We start from the raw sequence: 11,860 nt of genomic DNA, 5'->3' as shown, positions 1-11,860 counted from the left end.
TATTTGTGTGGGTATATGTATTTCTAGTTATTATTCAGTTTATAGTTACTATATGTTTTGTGCCATCCTAGTGGGCGGATAAATCGATCCTTAGCCAAAGCAAAAATGCTGTCATTTGACTGCTTGCTTTTGTGTTTATTAACGGGCAAAAAAAAAAAAAAAAAGAAAATTCTAGAATAAAGATACTGTTTGCAGTTATATAGCAAGAGGTAATTACTGATTTACTTAAGACTTTTTACTCAACTCTTATTTTATGAATTTATTGGACAGAATACTGAGATATCCTCTGCTCTGGAAACAATTTGAAATTAACACTAAAAGAACCGGGAAGCTTAGTTCAAACTAGCAAAGAAGTCGAGTCATTTGTAGTAGAAAGTCCAAAAGAGTGGAAATCTGAAAACCATATCTTTGATTCTCACACTTTTTTCTGGGCTTGTTTCCTTATATACAGTATAAAATGAAGAAACTGAATTCGAATATCTCTGATAATCTGTCTTACTCTAACATTCCATGAGCTAATGGCAAATATGGAAACTATGTAAAGACAATTCGGCCGGGCGCGGTGGCTCACGCTTGTAATCCCAGCACTTTGGGAGGCCGAGGCGGGCGGATCACGAGGTCAGGAGATCGAGACCACGGTGAAACCCCATCTCTACTAAAAATACAAAAAATTAGCCGGGCGTGGTGGCGGGCGCCTGTAGTCCCAGCTACTCGGAGAGACTGAGGCAGGAGAATGGCGTGAACCCGGGAGGCGGAGCTTGCAGTGAGCCGAGATTGCGCCACTGCACTCCAGCCTGGGCGACAGAGCGAGACTCCGTCTCAAAAAAAAAAAAAAAAAGAAGACAATTCTATTTAATGAATTAATCATGCCATGGTCTTTGATAGACTTGATTTGTCCCAATATAACCATCTTCAGCTGGGAAAGACACACCGATATTTAATTGATGTTTCTCCCTTCTTTCATTAGGGCATGAAATCTTTAAGCAGAGAAAATGTGTTTCCTTTGTTATCCACGACACCTGCAAACTGCCCAAAGTCAATCAGGTTGTTGCTACAGAAAAATTAGGGGCATTTGTACATATCTCATAAAAAGTCCAGCTGAGCTTAGCCCATGGTCCTCCTCTATCCTGATTCAAAATTAAAAAGCACATATAAGCTAATAAAGTAGTGTATCTACAGTTTCCATACTTGGGTCACATTCCTGCTTTCCTCCATTTCAATTTTCTTTCCACCCTAGACTTTAATGGACTCAAGCCCATCTCCAAGGCTGCCTAAACGCTAGGGGGCTCCCTGGAGAGCAGAGTATACAGGAAGAGAATGGAAAGAAAACAAGATTGCAAAGAGATTGCAAAATAGATATAATACTGCCATTTTTCTATGTCCGCAGGGTCCAAAAAATACCCAAAGACACAATACAAATCCATAATAAATATTATTACATGAAATTATATATACCTTTGTTCAAACTAATGAACATTATATGTTGCAAAACATTTCAAATAATACCCTGTAATTAATGACTTGTTTAGGCACTCAGGAAAGTGCCATAATTCATTAGTAGTCCTTTGACATTTACTCAAAGGCCACCAAAGCTTGGAGGTGAGTAAATCTATGCCTCCAGGTGTCACAGCAGCTCAAGGAATCATCTGCAGGCACAGGCTTGCCCTAACCTCACAGTTCTGCAGTGTGAAGTCAGAATCTTCAGATGCTATAGCATCTAGAGTTTCAAGCACCAAGACAGGCAGATTTGGTTACTCTTTCTGGCTGCTCTGTATATTACCTGTGCGACTAGGCAAGTTACTTAACCACTCTGTGCCTCAGTTTCTTCACCTTTCAAATTAGGTTAGTAGTATCTAACTCAAATAAAGGTGTAAGTATCCAGTGAAGTCATAACAGATGTAAACTACTGAAAAAAGTGCCTGGTATGTAGTAAGCATTAAATAAATATTAACTGTTGGTATTGGTGGTGAATGGTAGTTGGAGAGGAGTCAAGGGATAGGAGAAGGGGAGGAAGCACTGTAGTGCATTCTGAAACAATTCAGACAACCAAATTCAAGCCCCCTTCCCACTTCCACCAAAAAACTTACAATACAACCAACCCAGACACTTCCTTGAGTGGGACCTTTTTCTGCTGGAAGTCCAATTGGCTAAAAAAAATAACATAGGCAGGGTATTGTTTGGCTCGGATTCTGACAGTGTTGGAAGCCATCAGATGCATTTACTCCATGCTCAAGGAACATTGTGGAATACCAAATGCACTCCTTTAGAAGACTCTTTTAAAAGAGTCTGATCAGCCGGCACAGTGGCTCACACTAATAATCCTAGCAATTTGGGAGGCCCAGGCAGGTGGATCACTTGAAGTCAGGAGTTCGAGACCAGCCTGGCCAACATAGTGAAACCCCGTCTCTACAAAAAATACAAAAAAATTAGCTGGGCATGGTGACCGGCACCTATAATCCCAGCTACTTGGAAGACTGAGGCAGGATAATCGCTTGAACCCGGGAGGCAGAGGTTGCAATAAGCCAAGATCATGCCATTGCACTCCAGCCTGGGTGACAAAAGTGAAACTCTGTCTCAAAAAATAAATAAATAAATAAAAGAGTCTGATCACCTTTCTTGTATCCCTTTTGCACTCTTCTGTTGCTTCCTGGAGTCCTTCCGGTTAGATATGCTTAAAAGAGCCGGAAAATCCAGGAGCCAGACAGAGAACATCAGTGATCCTGGTTTTCCCATTAAATATAACAACACAGTTGGCTTGCCAACAATTAGTGATTCATTGGTATTTGCCAAGGTTAATTTCAGTAGTCTGATTTCTTAGTCCATAAGAAGTCATCCCTATTCTTTTTTTTTTTTTTTTTTTTTTTTGACGAAGTCTCGCCCTGTCGCCCAGACTGGAGTGCAGTGGTGCGATCTCGGCTCACTGCCACATCTACCTCTCGGGTTCAAGCAATTCTCCTGCCTCAGCCTCCCAAGTAGCTGGGATTACAGGCAGGTGCCACCATGCCCAGCCAATCTTTTAGTAGAGACGGCGTTTCACCATGTTGGTCAGGCTTGAACTCCTGACCTCATGATCCACTCACCTCGGCCTCTCAAAGTGCTGGAATTACAGGTGTGAGCCACTGCACCTGGTTGAGTCCCCATTCTTAATTGTACAAGTATTTACTGATGCTCTGAAGAGCTTTGCTTCAATGCTTAGAGCCACAGATTTGCAGAAGGAAATGACTAAAAACAAATTGAGTGAATATGAATATAGCCTATGAAATGCTCTAATAATAACTCCATGCTGTAAATCTGTCTAGATTTGTTGTAAGCATGCATTTTTAAAGATACAGTCCCTTAATGTAATAAAATGATGTACATTGGCATGGTAGGGGAAAAAAGAAATAAAAAGAAATTAATGTTTTTTAAAATGATGAAGAGCTTTAGCCATACCAAACAATCAAATATTAGTTAAGCATCTGTAATCTGTATACCTAATTCTGTCCTGGAACAAAGACTTTTAGATCAGTGCTGCTCGATAGAAATATAATGCAACACACATACATAATTCTAAATTTTGTAGTAGCCACATTTTAAAAAGTAAAAAAGAAACAGTTGAAATTAATTTAGTAATATATTTAACCTAACATATCCAAAATATTACCATTTCAACATGTATCAATATTAAAAAGTGTTGAGAATTTTTTCTTTTTTTTCTTTTTTTTGACAGGATCTTGCTCTGTCACCCAGATTGGAGTGCAGTTGCTCAATCATAGCTCACTGCAGCCTCAACATCCCAGGCTCAAGCAATGCCTCAGGCTCCCAAGTAGCTGGGACCACAGGCATGTGCCACCATGCCCGGCTAATTCAATTTTTTGTAGAGATGGGGTCTCGCTATGTTGCTCAGGCTGGTCTCGAACTCCTGGCCTCAAGCAATTCCCCCACCTAGGCCTCCCAAAGTGCTGGGATTACTTTTACTTTTTTTTTTCCTTTTTGCTGTCTTAAAAATCCCGTGTGTACTACCCCCATCTCAATTCAGACTAGCCATGTTTCAAGTGTTTCATCACTACATGTGGATACTGACTGCTACATTAGACAGAAAGCTTTAGAGTATAAAAATCTCTCTTGAAATATTTTATCATTTAGCTTGAAATAATACTAACCATTCATTGAGCATGTACTGTGTGCCAGACACTTTGCTAAGCACTTTATAAACCATAAAATCTCATTTAATTTTTACCTCACCTTGTGAAGTTGTCATTTTTAATCCTCATTTTACAAGTGAGAATACTAAAGTTTAAAAGATCTCAGAATTCTGTACTAGCAAGAGGCAGGGGTAGGATTTGAACCCAGATCTTTATTACTATATCAAATAGCATTTAAGAACAAATGAGGGCTGGTCACGGTGGCTACGCCTATAATCCCAACACTTTGAGAGGCCAAGGCAGGTGGATCACCTGAGGTCAAGAGTTCAAGACCAGCCTGGCTAACATGGCAAAACCTCATCTCTACAAAAAATTAGCCAGGCATGGTGGTGTGCACCTGTAGTCCCAACTACTCTGGAGGCCGAGGCAGGAAAATTGCTTGAACCTGAGAGGCAGAAGTTGCAGTGAGCCAAGATTGCACCACTGCACTCCAGACTGGGCAACAGAGTGAGATTCTGTCTCAAAAAACAAAAAAACAAATGAATATGTTAACGTTCAAATGTAGAATCTGATCCTTTACACTCAGTAGAATTTACTTCAATATTAAGTGAACAGGTATTTCTTATTTTAAAATATTTTAATTGAGTTAAAAATATGTGATATAGGCACAGTATAAAGCATTGTATTTATTAAAAATAACATATAAATTTGCATTGATTGAGGGAAGGCTAATGAGAGGAGGGAGTATTTGACTTGAGGATCAAAAGTGGGCAATATTGCCTCTAGAGAGATGTGGCAGCAAGGACATTTTCAGTAAAGGCAGACATGGCCAAGCCCTTAGGAGATACTAATGTGACTAGAATGAAGGGTCCACAGGAAAGGTGAGTACAGGGTACAACTGAAAGCAGCTGGGTACATTGGGCCTGACTCTAGAGGTCACAGCCAACAGAATAAGTACACAGTGCCTGATTTAGTAGGAAAAAGGGAGCCATTGATGGCTTTTGAGCAAAGGAGAGACTATCAAAGTTGTGCTTTAGGAACATTAATCTGGCCAGAGCATGTGTAGAATTAATTATTTCAATCAAATAAAAGGAAATGAGGCTGGGGCAGGGCTCAGTGGCTCATGCCTGTAATTCCAGCACTTTGGGAGGCCGAGGTGGGCGGATCACCTGAGGTCAGGAGTTTGAGACCAGCCTGGCCAACATGGTGAAACCCTGTCTCTACTAAAAATACCAAAAATTAGCCGGGTATAGTGGCGCACGCCTGGAATCCTAGCCACTCAGTAGGCTGAGACAGGAGAATCGCTTGAACCCAGAAGGCGGAGGTTGCAGTGAGCCAAGGTTGCGCCATTGCACTCCAGCCTGGGCAACAAGAGCGAAACTCTGTCTCAAAAAAGAAAAAGAAAAAAAAAAAAAGCAAACAACAAAAAAGAAGAGAAATGAGGCCAGGAAAAGATGTTCAAAAAGGGATCAGAAAGGAAAGGATGAGGGCAAGACATTTCAGAGGGAAAACTGACAGATAGAAAAGCTATTTGGATAGAAGCAGGAATGAGGGAAAAGGAGAGTGATATGGTTTGGCTGTGTCCCCATCCCCGAATTTCATCTTGAATTGTAACTCCCATAATTCCCACGTGTTGTGGGAGGCACCTGGTGGGAGATAACTGAATTATGGGGGCAGTTTCCCCCATATTGTTCTGGTGGTAGTGAATAAGTCTCACGAAATCTGATGGCTTTATAAGGGATTTCAGCTTTCGCTTAGTTCTCATTTCTCCCTTGTCTGCTACCATGTAAGATGTGCCTTTCACCTTCCACCATGATTGTGAGGCCTCCCAGCCACATGGAACTGTGAAGCCTTTAAAGTTCTTTTTCTTTGTAAATTACCCAGTCTTGGGTATGTCTTTATCAGCAGTATGAAAACAGGCTAATATAGAGGGATAAAAATTATATGTAGGTAGCATAAATTAGACACAGTGCCTCAAGGGCTTACAGAAAGCATAGAAATGTTAAAGATCTTTATTTAGATCTTTAGTTAGAATGAACAGTTGTTTTATAGTTAACACAAAGGAAAAGAAATTTTAGAGACAGTCAAGTCTCACAAAACATCAGTAGTCAAAAGAAGAATTCAACCTTGACATTTAGTTTCAAAACTTTGTCTGGCGCCGGACGCGGTGGCTCACGCCTGTAATCCCAGCACTTTGGGAGGCCGAGGCGGGCGGATCACGAGGTCAGCAGATCGAGACCATCCTGGCTAACACAGTGAAACTCCGTCTCCACTAAAAAATACAAAAAGCAATTAGCCGGGCATGGTGGCGGGCGCCTGTAGTCCCAGCTACTCGGGAGGCTGAGGCAGGAGAATGGCGTGAAACCGGGAGGCGGAGCTTGCGGTGAGCCGAGATGGCGCCACTGCACTCCAGCCTGGGCAACAGAGCGAGACTCCATCTCAAAAAAAAAAACCTTGTCTGGGACAGTATAGAAAAGGAAGGGAAGTTATATTTTGTTGAATTTTAAAACAAAGTACCATATACAAAGTATGTCTCAATAAGGGAAAGTATACATAAAGTATGCCTTAATCAAGTTTACTCTAAAAACCTAAGCAAAGGAAATAAATAAAATTATAAAAGCCTCATGACTGCATCTGGTTAGAAAGGGGGCTGGAGAGCCAATGCTCCTTGAAATGAGTTGAATATTTCTTTTAATTGGTTCCATGTTATTTGCCTCAGAAACTATAGCTCCTATCCACAGCATTCACACCATCAGTGTGATAGGCTGATAGAAGCCAGGGCTTGGGACAACTGCATCTCATTGTATCCTTTACTCACAGAACATTTGACAACACAGGAGCAAAACCTGAAAGATGCTTGCGAGGCACTGTGAGATACAAGCTACAGAAATGGTTGTATTGATCAATCACTTGCCCTTCAGAGAAATATAATAAAATCACCTCTCCTATCCCTCACCTCAGGTCATACCCACAGTTCCCTTCCAGCATCTTACTACGTTCTTCCAGGTCAATTTCAGGAATCTTTAGATAAAAAGAAACACAGTCCTTTGTTACTGTTCTTCCAGCCCTCCTGTATTCTGCTGGTTTTAGAGAGTGTAGAAAAGCTGTTGGAACTCTAATTTTATATTTTATGTACTATATGGATCAAAACAAAAATATCTGAGAAGCTTAGAGATCTAATGTTCACCTCTTTTTCCCAGCCTTTCACTGGATTCTTTGATGAGCCTCCAAAAAATATCTCTGATCTGAAACCAAACCCAGATGGAAATTTTTCCTGGCCTCTGTCCATCTGGTCAGCCACCTGTTTCTCTCTATGTTAATACAGGAAGGGGATATGAGAAAACTGAAGGTGTTGGCTCAGAGCCTGTAGAGGTCTGGGGAAAGTGGCTTTTAAAATAATCATTCTTTATTCACTGGCATGCTTCAGTGCCACCTTCATTACTTGGAAATGCAAAGTACTCCAACAATATTTATTTAAAAAATAAATGAATGTCAGAGTACATACTAAAATTTCAGAGCTGGAAGTCACCTTACAGGCCATTTAGTCTAAAGCTCCATTTCATAGTTTAGATAACTAAGGTCCAGAAAAATCGATTACACTCTAAAGTTAACATATTTAAAATGAAATGTTTTTTAAAGGTAGAGAAATACTCAGGACAGAACAAGACCCTCAAAGAAAAGTAGATTTGAGCAAATCATACTTTTAGGATTCAAAAATACATTATTGAAAGACTAAATTAATGGACTGGTTGAAAGCAGAGCATACTTATTTGAAAAGAGATAAACTAGGAGATGGAGCTGAGGAAATTGCTCATGAGATGGCAGAGTGGGGGAAATGGAGATATAATATGAAAAATAATTTAATATTCTTTGCTTAGGATTTATATTTTATATCCCTATAAATGCAAAAAACAATGGTAAGCAAATAAATTGGTAAACATGAAGGTAAATCTAAGAAAGTCTTGACTCTAAAAATCAGTACTAATAATAATGACTAGAAGGCCGGGTGCAGTGGCTCACGCCTATAATCCCAGCACTTTGGGAGGCCGAGGTGGGTGGATCACGAGGTCAGGAGATTGAGACCATCCTGGCTAACACGGTGAAACCCTGTCTCTATTAAAAATAACAAAAAAAAATTAGCCGGGCATGGTGGCGGGCGCCTATAGTCCCAGCTACTCGGGAGGCTGAGGCAGGAGAATGGCGTGAACCCAGCAGGCGGAGCTTGCAGTGAGCCCAGATCACCCCACTGCACTCCAGCCTGGGTGACAGAGTGAGAATCTGTCTCAAAAATAAATAAATAAATAAATAATAATGACTAGGCAGAGAGTTAAAAACTAGATGTAAATAACTAGGATTGTCTTGCAGTATTTTTTTTTTTTCAATGATGGAAAAGTTCTGTATCTGCTATGTCCAATCTGGTAGCCATTAGCCACGTGTAACTATTGTACATTTGAAATGTGACTATGCAACTAAGGAAAATAATTTTTAATTTTATCTAACACTGATTAAATTTAAATAGCCACATATGGCTAGTAGCTATTGTATTAGCACAGCTTTAGACAATAATAACATGGCAAGTGACTAGAGCCAATCAAAGTTAAAAATCTAAGGTCTTTGTATTATTTGGGAGGGGAATGCAGATTTTGAAGGCAGTTGTTTGTGTTAAAAATTTAAGGATAGGCCGGGCGCGGTGGCTCACACTTGTAATCCCAGCACTTTGGGAGGCCGAGGCAGGCGGATCACGAGGTCAGGAGATCGAGACCACGATGAAACCCCGTCTCTACGAAAAATACAAAAAATTAGCCGGGCGTGGTGGTGGGCCCCTGTAGTCCCAGCTACTCGGAGAGGCTGAGGCAGCAAAATGGCGTGAACCCGGGAGGCGGAGCTTGCAGTGAGCCGAGATTGCGCCACTGCACTCCAGCCTGGGCGACAGAGCGAGACTCCGTCTCAAAAAAAAAAAAAAAAAAAAAAAAATTTAAGGATAAAGGCTAGAAAAATAAAAATAGAATGTATCATTTCTAAAGTAATAGAGGAAAAGGAAACAAAGAAAACACTATAAATAAAAAGAAGATAGTAAGAGAGGTGGAAAAAATAAAAGCATGGTAAGTAGAAAGCACAAGAAATACGATGGAAATAAATAAGCAATGAACTAGTTTATTTTTTGGTAGAATACAGAAGTTTAATGGAGCTACCATATGAGAACCCTGGGTGAAAATATCGGGTAACAAAAGATATACACAGTATTAGGCCTTTTTATATAAAGTTTCAAAGCATACAAACTTACTATTTATTTTGCTAACACAAAAATATAGCAAAATATAACAATATTCCTGGGATGGATGACACAAACCCACTCATGGAAGAGGGACAAAAGAAGGGCACGTCTTTGGTTGAGTATAAACATGTTATTTAAAAAAAAATACTTGAAGCAAAATGTTAACATTTACAAAACCTGGGTAGTGAGTGTGAGTTTCAAACTATTTTCTGTTTGAAACTGATAATAGTTTCAAGCTATTATCTTTTATAAATAAAAATTAAAATTCAAAAGGAACACATTAGGCCAAACCATCCAAATAGTTTCCTCTTTTCTTTGTGTTGGGTTATTTCTATCTGACTGGTTTAGATCTTAGGAATTAAACTTGATTTGTTGTTGATTAGGAAAGTTCTGTCCACAAAATAATAATCTAACATTATTATTAATGCCCTCCCCACAGCAGAGGACTAAGGAGCTGGATATCCCATTTCCACAATGAAGTTCTGTTTCCTTAGAATAGGGTGATGTGATTTAGATGTTTGTCCCCTCCAAATCTCCTATTGAAATGTAATCCCCAGGCCGGGTGCAGTGCTCATGCCTGTAATCCTAGCACTTTGGGGGCCAAGGCAAGTGGATCACTTGAGGTCAGGAGCTCGAGACCAGCCTGGGCAACATGGTGAAACCCTATCTCTACTAAAAATACAAAAATTAGCCAGGCATAATGGCATGTGCCTGTAATCCCAGCTACTCGGGAGGCTGAGGCAGGAGAATCACTTGAACACAGGAGGCGGAGGTTGCGGTGAGCCAAGAATGTGCCACTGCACTCCAGCCTGGATGACAGAGCAAGATTCCATCTCAAAAAAAAAAAAGAAAGAAAGAAAAGAAAAGAAAAAAGAAATGTAATCCCCAGTGTTGGAGGTTGGAGGTGGGTCCTGGTAGGAGGTGTTTGGATCAAGAGGGCAGATCCTTCACCAAATGGCTTAGCACCATACTTCTGGTGATAAGTGAGTTCTTGCTGTGATCTGGTTGTTTAAAGTGTATGGCACCTCCTGTCTCTCTCTCTTGCTCCCACTCTCATCATGTGATGTGCCTGCTCCCCCTTTACCTTCTGCCATGATTGTAAGCTTCCTAAGGCCCTCACCAGAAGCCAAGTGGACATTTGTGCCGTGCTTGTACAACCTGCAGAAGCATGAGCAAATTAAACCTCTTTTCTTTATAAGTTACCCAGTCTCAGGTACTCTTTGATAGCAACTCAAAAATGGACTAAAACATGGGGTTAGCAAAACCTTCCCATGCCCCCAGTGAATACCTGAAATGGCAGATAGTACAAATCCTATATATACTACATTTCTTGCTATACATATGATAATGTTTAACTTATAGATTAGGTTCAGTAAGAGATTAAAAACAATAATTAATAATAAAATAGAAAATTATGATATACCAGCATCGCTACTCTTACATTTTGGGCCAGCATTAAATTTAATAAGGGTTGTTATAGGGAAATGTGGGGATCCTTGGTTCTTGTCTTCTTGACAAAAAGAATTCAGCCAAGAGACCAGTTAGTGAAGCAAATTATGGAAATAAAAGTACACTGTAAGAGAGGAGTGGGCTGACCTGGCTGGGAACAGCCCCGAGAGTTCTGCAATGCAGTTTTTATGATGTTGGACTTTTTGTTTAAGTTCTGGCCTCTGTCTCAAGCCTTTGTCTTTGTCTAGTTTCCTGGCTTCTGTCTTAAGTCTCTGCCTTTGTCCCCATCTGGTTTCCTGACCAGGCTTGTGGGACCCTCCCTTACTGTTGGTTAACGCGCATGATTGGGGCCCAGTGATCCATATGAATCCTACCTAATGGCAGTGTGTGTCATAACCACCACTGCAGGAAGGTCAAATCTGTACTTATTGCTCCTGTGTATCTCTTAGGAATTCCCCTTTTGCCCTTTTTCCCCTCCTATTAGCATGTAGCTAGCTACATTCTGACAGTTTAACCACAGAATGAATGATTACTGGGCCTTTTTTTTTTTTTTTTTTTTGACAGAGTCTCTCTCTGTCGTGCCCAGGCTAGAGTGCAGTGGCGCAATCTCGGCTCACTGCAACCTCTGCCTCCCGGGTTCAAGCGATTCTCCTGCCTCACCCTCCCGAGTAGCTGGGACAACAGGCACACACCACCATGCCCAGCTAATTTTTGTATTTTTAGTAGAGACGGGGTTTCACCATGTTGGCCAGGATGGTCTCGATCTCTTGATCTTGTGATCCACCCGCCTCTGCCTCACAAAGTGCTGGGATTACAGGCGTGAGCCACTGCGCCTGGCATAATTTTTTGTATTTTTAGTAGAGACAGGGTTTCACCATGTTGGTCAGGCTGGTCTTGAACTCCTGACCTCAGGTGATCCACCCGCCTCAGCCTCCCAAAGTGCTGGGATTACAGGCGATTACTGGGCATCTTAACGGGCATTTCAGGGTATTCCTTTCTGCATACCTTGAGG

Source organism: Nomascus leucogenys, chromosome 22a (genome assembly GCF_006542625.1).
Source record: "Nomascus leucogenys isolate Asia chromosome 22a, Asia_NLE_v1, whole genome shotgun sequence".
NCBI lineage: Eukaryota > Metazoa > Chordata > Mammalia > Primates > Hylobatidae > Nomascus > Nomascus leucogenys.
Note: the sequence above shows the minus strand (reverse complement) of the source record.